The sequence below is a fragment of the Jaculus jaculus genome, chromosome 9, assembly GCF_020740685.1.
Source record: "Jaculus jaculus isolate mJacJac1 chromosome 9, mJacJac1.mat.Y.cur, whole genome shotgun sequence".
Lineage (NCBI taxonomy): Eukaryota > Metazoa > Chordata > Mammalia > Rodentia > Dipodidae > Jaculus > Jaculus jaculus.
In genome coordinates this window covers 86,263,836-86,275,915 of record NC_059110.1, presented here as the reverse complement: position 1 = coordinate 86,275,915, position 12,080 = coordinate 86,263,836, and the positions used below count along the sequence as shown (strand labels likewise).

The 12,080-nt window shown below is 50.3% G+C and overlaps 1 protein-coding gene across 3 annotated transcripts in view; it reads right to left on the bottom strand.

Moving 5' to 3' along the window:
- The window catches only part of Sez6 (seizure related 6 homolog), a 54,309-nt gene that overhangs the window by 28,982 nt on the left and 13,247 nt on the right, over positions 1 to 12,080 (bottom strand). The gene's annotated exons all lie outside the window — the stretch shown is intronic.

Sequence of the window (12,080 nt, the reverse complement as noted above, 5' to 3'; positions counted from 1 at the left end):
GCTTGGGATACATGAGACCCTTGGCTCAGAAAAAGGGGAGGGGCCGGGAAGATGGTTCAACAATGAATGGTGAGTGCCTGCTAGCAAAGCTTGCCAGCCTGGGTTTAATTCCCCAACATCCACATAAAACAAAATGGCACATGTGTCTGGCATTCATTTCCAGAGGCAAAAGAGCCTGGTGTGCCTATACAAACACACACACACACACACACACACTCACTCACTCACTCAAAAAATAAATAAATAAATAAAAATGTAAAAAAGGAAGTGCCTTGCTCAAAATCATATGATCAGTCATGATGAGAAAGATATGAAGAAGGTATTAGGAGTGCTGGTCCTCACAACAGTGGCTTTTCTGCCTCAGATGCTAACACATTCAAGTTCATGTCCTGTTCTCAGTGAAACTGCTGCTCATTAGTCCTAAGAAATACTTCACATATTTGGAATTTTATTTTAGATTTCCTCATGGATGTGTGACTTCTTCCAGTCTTGTGAAGTCCTATCCCTTCCACTTTTCAGAAAATCATTTCTGTCTTCCCCTTCCCAGATTTTTTTTTTTGAGGTAGGGTCTCACTCTAGTCCAGGTTAACCTGGAATTCACTCTGTATCCTCAGGGTGGCCTTGAGCTCACAGTGATCCTCCTACCTCTGCCTCCCAAGTGCTGGGATTAAAGGTTGTGTCACCACATCTGCCTCCCCTTTCCTGATTTTTCAAAAAATATATTATTTTATTATTTGAGAGAAAGAAAGAGAGAGAGGGAATGGGCACACTAGGGTCTTTAGCCACTAGAAACAAGGTCCAGATGCATGCACCACCATGTGCATCTGGCTTATCTGGGTTCTGGGGAATCGAACCTAGGTCTTTAGGCTTCACAGGTAAGTGCCTTAATTGCTAAGCTATCTTTCTAGCTCCTCCCTAATTTTTAAAAAAAGATTTTTTGGCGCCAGGCGTGGTGGCACACACCTTTAAACCCAGCATTAAGGAGGCAGAGGTAGGAGGATTGCCTTGAGTTCGAGGCCACTCTGAGAATACACAGTGAATTCCAGGTCAGCCTGGGCTAGAGTGAGACCCTACCTTGAAAAAACAAACAAACAAACAAACAAACAAACAAACAAACAAGTTTTTTTGTTTCGTTTTGCTTTTTATTTTGTCAAGGTAGGGTCTGACTCTAGGCCAGGTTGACCAAGAATTTACTCTGTAGTCTCAGGGTGGCCTCAAATTTACAGTGATCCTTCCACCTCTGCTTCCCTAATGCTGGGATTAAAGGTGTGCACCACTATGCCTGGTTCAAAAGTTGGTTTTTTAAAATATATTTTTAATTTATTTGTACACAGAGAAATAGAGAGAAGAGAGAAAATGGGTACACTAGGACCTCTAGCCACTGCAAATGAATTCCAGATGCATGTGCCATCCTGTGCATCTGCCTTTATGTAGGTACTGGGGAATTGAACCTGGGTCCTTCAGATTGACTGAGATAGTACTTCCCTTCCCATTTGTCATCTGTTCCCGAAATTCCCTTTATTTATTTATTTGGTTTTTCGAGGCAGGGTCTTGCTCTAGCCCAGGCTGACCTGGAATTTACCATGTGGTCTCACAGTGGCCTTGAACTCATGGTGATCCTCTATCTCTGCTTCCTGAGTGCTGGGGTTAGAGGTATGCACCACCATGCCCAGATTTTTTTTTTTTTTTTTTTTTTTGAGAGGGAGAGTCTCATAATTTAGCTTCAAGCCTACCTTGGAACTCTAAGCCACCTACCTCTGCCTCTTGAGATGGAGCTACCAGCATGCACCCAAACATCAGCACACCCAGTTCTCTCTTTCTCTTTCTTGAAACATTAGGAAGGGCCTAAAACAGGGATAGAATGGACATCTGGCATGCCATCCCCTCATTCATGGCAGACATCACTAATCAATTTTGATAACTTCTTGCTAAGGTCACATGGGACTTCAGAATCCTTCTCAACAGTTATCCAGGCAGTCATTACCAATCAGTTAGGCTATAGGAATGAAACTTATTTGCTATCTCTGGTCAGCGGCATGGATTGCTTTGCTATTGATTATGTTGGCTCATTCAACCACTTAACTGGAGAGATGACGCCTAGCCTGCTTGTGGCCCACTCGGCTCCCTAGATCCTTAACTGCTAGGAAAAGGTCAATGGATCCTGGCTCCAGGTTCAGTTCACACAGAGTTTTGCTAGCTCTGGGAAGGATGGAAGGCTATTTCCTGATCTTTATAGCTCTCAAAATGGCTGCGTGAGGATGTGAAAGAAAGTACAACCAGTATGAGGGAGTGGAGCGTGCAAGGAGGAGGTCGGTCGGTTCCTGTGCACGTCGGCTGGTGGGGCTGTCACTCCACAGGCTCACACCCACCCCATGGATTGGCAGGCGTGAGGAAGTGACAGATGGCCTACATTCTGTTCAGGAGACCATAACAGCTCTGATGTGTCAGACAAATGGGAGGAGGGAGGAAACTGGGGTGGGCAGGAAGATTTAGGTTGGAGGGTTCTCCATTCCTCTGGGTCACAGGGACCTGGACAATCTAAAATCTTGAGAAACCTGGACCAACTGCTATCTCCTGAGATGTCCACTAAAGTAGCCCATCTGTGCCCTGACATTTGTGCCAAGCACTGATATCATGGCATCCAAACTAGATACCCGGCCAGGCTTATATCCCCCAGAGCAGATGGTCCGACGGTGCCGGGTGTCTTTCATCTGAATTAGTGACAAAAGGGCTCAGACAGTGCCTGTGACACACCAGGACAGGGCTACTCTCTGCTCCCCCCGCCCAGATGTCACCCCTGTTTTTGCCAGGTGAACTGAGACTATACTCTGTGCTACAGGAGGAGCCTTCTTTATCGCATGGGGGGTGCCCCCAAGCTTTCCCTTGTCCCAGGTCCCTTTCAAGGAATGACCATGGCTCCCAGAGTGGGCACCTGTGGGCTCTTCCTGGAGGAGGGAATGAGCAGTGAACACATGGAGATCCTGTCTTGATAGGTGACCATAGCAGACACAGCTCTCCTGCTGGCAGCCAGGTAGGTGCTAGGCAATGGAGCAGATCTAATGGGCACCTCCCGTCACCGTCGATTGAGCTGATTGTGTTATCTAGGGGGACCAAGCACTTGGTTAAATAGGATGGAGATAACATATCAAATGAGCAAATTGATTCCAAAATCAGCTGCTACTTGGTCCCTGTGCACACCACCCACTGACAGAGAGGGTGAGATAATCTCTAAGAGATAAACTATGTCTTTGGGTAGGCATCTTCAGACACCCTGGTTGACTGGCAGAAGCCTGGGGGCCTGTGACATGCCCCTAGGGTTGGGGGGAAGGTACTCAGGGGCTTCTGTGCCTAGACTGAATTCAGGGAACTGACAGAGGCAGAGTGTGATACAGGGACTAGCGGAAGGAACTGTCAAAGTGCTTTAATCTAGCACTCGGGAGGCAGAGGTAGGATAACTGTGAGATCGAGGCCACCCTGAGACTACATAGAGAATTCCAGGTCAGCCTGGGTCAGAATGAGACCCTACCTCAAAAAAAGAAAGAGAGAGAGAGAGAGAGAGAGAGAGAGAGAGAGAGAGAGAGAGAATAACAAAAGCAAAACAAATAAACAAAAGAATACCCAATCTCAGCCAGGTACGTGATGGTGCATGCCTTTAGACTCAGCACTTGGGAGGCAGAGGTAGGAGGATCACCATGAATTTGAAGTTCTTTTGCAGTGGCTAGAGGCCCTGGCATACCCATCCTCTTTCTTTCTCTGTCTTTTCTTTTTCCCTCTCTCTCTCTGTGTCTTTTCTCTCTCTCTCTCTCTCTGTTTGCAAATAAACTAATTAAAAAAAAGAATACCCTGTCTCAGGCTCAGTGGTTAAGATGCTTGCCTGCAAAGCCTAACAACCCATGCTCGATTCCCTAGTACACACGTGAAGGCAGATGTACAAAGTGGCACATGCATCTGGGGTTGGCAGCCACTAGAGGCCCTGGCTCACCCATTCTCTGTGTTGGTCTCTGTCTTCTGTTTCTGCTTGCAAATAATTTTTTTATTTTTATTTTTCAAGGTAGGGTTTTACTCTAACCCAGGTTGACCTGGAATTCACTATGTAGTCTCAGGGTGGCTCCCAAGTGCTGGGACTAAAGATGTGCACCACCATGCTCAGCTCTTAAACCTTTCTTTTTTGTTGTTGTTGTTGTTTTTTGTTTTTGTTTTTGTTTTTTGAGGTAGGGTCTCACTCTGATCCAGGCTGACCTGGAATTCACCATGCAGTCTCAGGGTGGCCTCGAACTCATGGCGATCCTACCTCTGCCTCCCAAGTGCTGGGATTAAAGGAGTGTGCCACCAAGCCCAGTAGCTTTTAAAACTTTTTATCCTCATGTGTTAACCTTCCAAAGGCTGTTTTTTGTTTGTTTTGTTTGAGGGACAGAGTTTTTGTGTAGTCCAGGCTAGACTTCAACTCACCATATCAAGGCTGGCCTTGAACTCCTATTCCTACTGCCTCCACTTCCTAAGTGGTGGGGTTACCCCCATGCCCAGTGACCTTGCATCACTTGATTGACACAGCAACTCTATGAGATAGGAATCTTTCTCCTGCCCACAAAGAACCTGAATCCTAGGACTTAACTCAGTCACATAGCTGAGAGGCAACTTGTGACCAACTAGCTTCAAGGCCTCCAAGTCATTCCAGACCAGCCAGGTTCATGCCAGTGAACCCTTTAGCCATTTAAATTCAGTATATCAGATGCACCCAGTCACGGCAGGTTAGGAGTGAGCAGGACCCTGTGAAGGCTTCTACCTCTGGGAGCCCTCACTTCATGCTTAAAGCCTGGAATCCAAGCTGTAGCTCCAACATTTCTCAACACCACCAGGTCACAGCCACTCAGATCTGGTTCTGGGCTCAGGTTACTTAAAAGTCACCTTTTAAGTGTGGTGGCACACACCTTTAATCCCAGCACTCAGGAGGCAGAGGTAGGAGGATTGCCATGAGATCGAGGCCACCCTGAGACTACATAGTGAATTCCAGGTCAGCCTGGGCTAGAGCGAGACCCTACCTCAAAAACACAAACAAACAACAACAACAAAATCACCTCTCATCGGAGTCTGAGCTCTATGGGTAGCAGGGTCCTAGCGAGTCAACAGAGAGGCTGGCCTCTAAGGTAGGGAGGAGCTGGCTCTCAGGGTAAGACTTCTCTCTGGAAGACTTCTGGGTGACAAATGTATATCACCCATGAAACAATCATGGTAGGGCAGCACCTCAAGGTCTGGCAGGTTCCTAGAGGACAAAGCTAAGGAAGGCCCAGGACACATGGGTTGGGGGGGGTTCTCCTGCGGCTCCATAGCTGGGGCTGCGCCTCCAAGTAGGTGTGGTCCTTGAAGTACCTTCCTCCACGGGTGAGGGCGGCCAGGGAGCTTCCCCGCAGACCCCAGCCCTGCCGGCAGCCTCAGCCTGGGCCCTCCCCCCGCATTAGCTCTTAAGCTATGCAAATAGACATCGGAGGGAGCCCTGTTTAAAGTATTTAGACGAAATGAAAAAAGGCTTTCATCGGCACTAATGAGCCATTCACGATGCCTCCCCGGTGGATTCTCTCCCGCTCCGCCTCCTGGCCGCGCCACCGCCCTCGGTGGCCTCTCTTGGGATTGGAAGCCCCTCCCCCAGTCCCAGTCCTGGCGTCCCCAGAGGCGGGGGGGGGGGGTGGGGGAGCAGGTCAAAGCCGGTGTGCCCCACACCTGGCAAGTCTGGATGGAGATGGGGGACTGGACACTTTTAGCCTCGGCGAGGTGGATGCTATAGTCTGTCTTATAGGTGGGTAAACTGAAGCTTCAAAAGGCCCAGGGTCACAGGGCTGGTGGGCAGTGTAGCTGGAAGCATGGTGCAGTGCCCCTTCCTGGGAGATCTTCTGTTCTGTGCCAGGCAATGGTGCCACCAAAGGACGTCCCCTCAGCGCTATTGCTTCTGTATCTGTAGAGCTTTCTGGACCACACAGGCAGAAAGCTTTGGGTCCCAGTTCTTGAACATTACAGGTCGCCTAGGCTGCGGAGGGAAGACACAATTTGGGGAGGAATACTCTGTTGGTAGACAGTTTTCACCTGCCGGCCACGCCCCTATCCTCTGCTAGGGTAGGTGAGACTTCCTTCACTCTGCAGTCCCTGAAGAGGTGCCCAAGCGGACCCCAGCAGGGTGCAAGTCTCAAGGACCGGTGGAGGGAGAGGGCCCCTAGGTTCTGGACCGAGTTCAGGTGAGTCCCTCCACATTAGGGCTGGGCTAACTCTGCTTTGAGGAGGGGGTATGACAGCATGGGGGTACAGGGGAGCCTGGGGGATGCTGCTGGTAGGAAACCCACTCCTCTGGGTACCAGAGGTTAAGCTGGCCAGACAGTGGGAGAATGAGAATTTAATGGGATCCATTTATTATACCATAAAAATTAATGAGTTTATTCTGGAGGTTGCCTGGCCCCTTTCAAGTTTTAATAGGGGATTAGTGAGGGCCTGGCCCCGAAGACCCCTATTATCCCAGAGTTTGAAGGAGAGAAGGGAGGCCCTGGGTGTCAGAGTGCCTGGGTGCCCCTGGGCCAGAGTCTAGTCTCCACAGTGACGATGACTGTAACAGGAGCTCAGCCTTCCCCCTGTACCAAGGCTCCGGCTAGAGGCTGGCAGAGCCCTGAGGTCCAGTTCTAGAGGCTTCCGGTTGTATGTGCTTCTAAAATAATCACCCCCACTGATTGTAGTGTCTGAAGTAGGTTTGCTGCTGTCTGACGGCATGCACTGACAGGGAAGGCAATGTGGCAGTGTAACGCCATACTACAGATGGGGAAACTGAGGCCCAAAGTTGGGATGTGACATTTCCAAAGCCACTCAAGCTATGAGAGAACCACAAAGGACCCATTCTGTCTGCTGTAGTCTGGAGCCTGGCAGTGGGACCAGGACAGCTGCCATCCACTTCCTCAGTACTTCCTGTGTGATAACGGTACCCTCAGATCCCTCACCCTTCTCTCTCCAGGGAAGTCTGGGACCTTATCCCAATAGATGAATATTATAGGAGTAGTTAATCAACTCACCCAAGGTATCATGGCTAATGAGTGGCCATGCCTAGGATTAGAACCCACACCCCAGCTCTGCCGATTACTGCCCCTGGTCCTCCTGTCTCCACACTAGCCTGGATGCTCTTACACTAGGCCATCCATGTGGGGAACCCAACAGCTGCTGGTGGTGGAGAAACAGAAGTATGTCCTGGAGGAGCAGTTGTTGGGGTGCACACAGAGCTCAGAGGGACTTCTCATGGCCAGAACAAGTGTCTTCCACAGTACTCACGTGATTCTACTATCCTTTAAAAATGTATTTATTTACTTGAGAGAGAGAGAAAGAGGAGCCAGGTATGGTGGCACACGCCTTTAATCCTGGCATTGCGAAGGCAGAGGTTAGGAGGATCACATAAATTCAAAGCCAGCCTGAGACTACATAATGAACTCCAGGTCAGCCTGGGCTACAGTGAGACCCTACCTCAAAAAAAAAAAACAAAACAAAAAAAGGGGGGCTGGAGAAATGGTTTAGCAGTTAAGGTACTTGCATATGAAGCCTAAGGACCCAAGTTCAATTCCCCAGAACCCATGTAAGCCAGATGCACATAGTGATGCATACATCTGGAGTTCATTTGCAGTGGCTAGAGGTCCTGGCATGCACATTCTCTCTCTCTCTAATAATAAATAAAAATAAATTATTTTTTTAAAGAGTGAGTATAGGTGCATCAGGGCCTCCTGTCATTGCAAATGAACTCCAGACACAACTCCAGACACATGGGCCACTTTGTACATCTGGCTGTATGTGGGAGTTGAAACAGAGCTGTTAGGCTTTGCAAGCAGTGCCTTCAAACACTGAGCCAAGTCTCCAGCCTGTGATTTCACCCTCTTGCTGTGTTTTCTCTTTCCTCCCTCCCTCCCTCCCTCCCTCCCTCCCTCCCTCCCTCTCTCTCTCTCTCTCTCTCTCTCCCTTCTTTTGTCTCTTCCAAACCTACTAATCCCTCAAGGCCCAACTACTTTCCTCCCTTTGGGGAGCTATCCCTATCTGGTTGTCCTTTGACTCCCTAGGGCGCTTCCTGATGGGCCCTAAGCACATTTTATGGCTTGTATTGTGAGCAAGGATCCAGCGTCAGGAAGCACTTATCCCAGAGTTTGGTCCATAAATATTGGTTCCTGGTGCTATGCTTGGTAATTGGTGACTTCAGGGCGCACAGTTTCCAAGTTCAGATTTGCGTGTATGCACACTTACAAGTTACCTTGCTTTCCAAAGTGCCTGGTTTTTGGCCAGCAGGGGTGGATCAAGCAGGAAGAAGATGGACAGCTGCCCTTGACAGTGCCCCAGCATAGTTCCAACCGTCAATTGATGGGGAGTGTCTGCCAGGCAGGTTGGTGGGCCCCCACCCAGGCTACCCTATTCCTGTATCACTAGCCATTCCCATCACCTGTCACTGCTCTCTTTCCAGCTCAGCCCCTGTCAGTCCAATCAAATCTAGACTGAAGATATGATCAGGGGCGCCTCTTCCTGGCCAGGCTCCAGGTGAAGTGGCTGGATTCCAGAACCTGAACCCTTGTCACCTCTATGAACATCTCTTCCCCACCTCCCACCTGACATTTATTTACCCAGGAGGAAACTGAGCCCAGAAGGTTTTTCCAAGGACACACAGCAAACAGCTGCGGAAACTAAGACCCAGGGCAGCTCAGGCCCCAAAGTTATCAGATGGACGCATGTTGCTTAACCCTTAAGCAGCACTGCAACAGAGCTTTGTGTGATGATGGAATTATTTCATAACTGTGCGTTTAAGAAGGTAGCTCAGGAGGTGGGGGTGTAGCCAAGTTGTAAACTGCTTGCCTACCATGCACAAGGGCCTGGGTTTGATCCGCAGTCCTGCAAAAGAAAAATCAAAAGGAAGCCAGGCGTGGTGCACACCTTTAATCCTAGCACTCTGGGAGGCAGAGGCAGGAGGATCGCTGTGAGTTCAAGGCCAGACTGCGATTACATACATTTCAGGTCAGACTAAGCTAGATTAAGGCCTTACCTCAAAAAAAAAAAAAAAAAAAAAAAAAAAGGCGGGAGGGGGCTGGCTGGGGAGATGGCTTAACGGTTAAGGAGTTGCCAAAGGACCTGGGTTCGATTCTCCAGGACCCATGTAAGCCAGATGTACAAGGTGGCACATGCGTCTGGAGTTCATTTGCAGTGGCTGGAGGCCCTGGCGTGCCCTCTCTCTCATCCAAATAAATAAATAAATAAAAGGAAAGAAAGAAAAAGCAACGTGATGAATAAGGATGAGGTCATGAATTTTAGCTTGATTTCATGTCAGTGCATTTACACATGGTTAGTAGCTGCCACGTGGAATGATAAATGCAGGGTTCACAGCCTCATTTCCCCACCTATAGTATTCATCTCCTCTCAGGAGGGGCGAGCCTGGACAAGTTGAGATAGGGCCTCCTTCCCTTTGGGTGGGCCTGGAGAACGGGGAGCTGAGGATGAGCAGGGAAGATGACAAGGAGCCCTTCAACTGCTTCAGGCTCCTCACGAAGGCCCCAGGAGAGCTGGGCACATTAGCTGTTCCCTCCTTTGATAATCTTGGCTTTCCAGGCCTACCACTGGCATTTTGTGGGTTGGAGACTTGATGGGCAATTTTAAGAGCTGGGGCAGAGCTGCTTGATGAGGACCTTGACTTTATGGGTGCATCATTTGGCCTCACGTGATCTGGCCCAGGCAGCGTCCAGGCGCGTGCGTTCCGTGGGAATCCCGTCTCTGCTCTACTGTCTTCCCACGCTGTCCAGTCAGCAGCTGAGGGCAGGGCATCTGGCATGGCTCCTACCCCAGGGCTCCTGAGGGTGTCCCAGAGCAACTGGCCAGCGGCAGGGCCAGAATAGGGTACTCACATTTACTAGGCACTCTTGTGGGCCCGGCATGAACCTCCAAAAATACTGTTTACTACCCAGAGTGGCTGGCTGCCTCTTGTGCTTGAAATCAATATTTTATCTTTTACATGTGAAGAAATCGAGGCTGAGAGGCAAAGGGGAGATCCTCGTTCATCTGGAGGTTAAGTGGCGATAAAGGGTTTAGACTGGATCTGCTCTGGTAGGTAGCTCCGTAGGCTGGAATCAACATTTTTACTGCATTTGTAGCTTGGTCATGTGTCTCTGTGAGCAACACAAACGCATTCACAGGCCACTGGTCATTACCTTTTTTTTTTTTTTTTTTTTTTTTGCTCCTGGAACAAGCCCAGAAAGACCTTAGGTCCCAGAAGAAGGGGTGCATTCTTCCCCATAATGACAGTTGTGTCCCCTTGTTTTCACTCTGCCCTCCTTGGACCCTAACCCTAACCCTTTCCAGGGCTATCTGTTCAGTACAGCCTCTCAGGCTCTGGGTAGGTAGGGGTGGGGGACCTGCTCTGGGCTGTGGTTGGGCTAGCCCATTTCACCCCACTTTTCCTACTCTCCTGTGAGGTTGTGGCCAGGGGCCCAGGGTGGAGGGAGCTCCCTGCTAACTGCCACATTCTTTGCTTTCCAATTTAAAATCTAATATGGTCTCGCCACTGCAGAGCTGGGGGCTGGAGAGGTGATTAATGAGGTCTGTGCTACAGCAGCACCTGCTGCGCTGAACACCTTCCCCTGCGGCCTTGTGCTCCCCCTCCTGTCTGCCTGCTGGCCTTGGAGAGCCGGGGGATCGTGGCTCTGCATGCCCACTAGTGGTTCCTGGGGCTGGGACCTGCAGGGAGGGCCCGAGAGGCTGGGGGGTGGGGGGTAGCATAGAGGTGGTTCCGGCCTCTGGCATGAGCTGGAGCAAGTGGAGAGAGCCCACCTTTGTGTCAGTCTTGCCCAGGTGTGAGTTACTCTAAGGCAGAAGAGCCGGGGTCTAATAGGCGCAGAGGTGGCGCTGGGCTTCTTTCCTTCACAGAGGGCTTTCTGCAGGAACTCTTCTCTCTGCTACTCCAGACCCCTGTGTTAGGCAGACTGCTGGTCCCAGGGAACAGGCGTGTAGTGACAGGGCAGAAGTATATGGCCCGAGTAGCAAAGCGTGGAAATGCCAGCCCAGCTAGGACAGGGAGGCGGCGGAGGCAGGAATTCCATTTCCCCTGGAGTCAATGGCAGGGACCGCTCTGCTAGTCCAGCAGTAAAGCCAGGGAGCATGGCCTGATCTAGGGAGGAGCAGCTGTTCCCTCCATTTTCTGCTTCCTGTTCCACTCCCAGAAACCTGCCAAGGACAGTCCCTCTTAGCCATGAGCTTAGCAAGGCAGGGCTGTAAAGTGTCAGGGCTGGACAGCGGCTACCTCCCTAGACCCCTCCCAGCTCCCACCCAAGGTTCAAAGGCCAACTCCACTGAGGTCATTCCCATCACTTGTGTCCACCTCTGAGCTGGGTCATCAGTTGGAGAGTCCCAAGATTCCGTGGGCTTTGAGTTCACTTACTTTGGGCATGAGGGTCAAAGTCTTTACCCTGACCTTGTCACCTTTGCCCTCTGATGCTTTGGTCTTCTGTATCTGGAGAAAAGATGGTAGGCTGCAGAAGGAGGGACTCTGAGTCCAGAACTCCAGGCTACCCAGGTACTTAATATCCTTGATGCTGAGGTGGACCCTGGCCCTGGAGGTCTGTTCTTAGCTATAGAAGCTGAGTCTTAGGAGCCACATGAAGGCTTATCAGAGCCCTGGCTCCACTGTGCCAGCGCCTCCCCCACTAACGGACTGTGTGGCCCTGGGCTTGACCCACCCTCTCTGGGCCTGTCTGGTGTTTAATTATTTTTTCTTTGAGATACGGTCTCACTCTAGCCTAGGCTGACCTGGCACTGACTCTGCAGTGCCAGGCTGGCCTCAAACTCACAGTGATCCTCCTACCACTGCCTCCTGAGTGCTGGGATTAAAGGTGTGCACCACCACGCCTGGCCCTGTCTGATATTTCCCAGCACTTGGGTCCTACTTTTTAGGAAACCTTTAGGAGGGTAGGACAGGACAGTTCTAGCTCCTCTATTACTGGTGTCCAGACCTGGGGTGTGATGGAGCCTCCTGGTGAACAGGGATGGAAGTGGAGGGGGCATCTGCTATGCGTCAGGTTCTGGTTTGCCATTCACTGGCA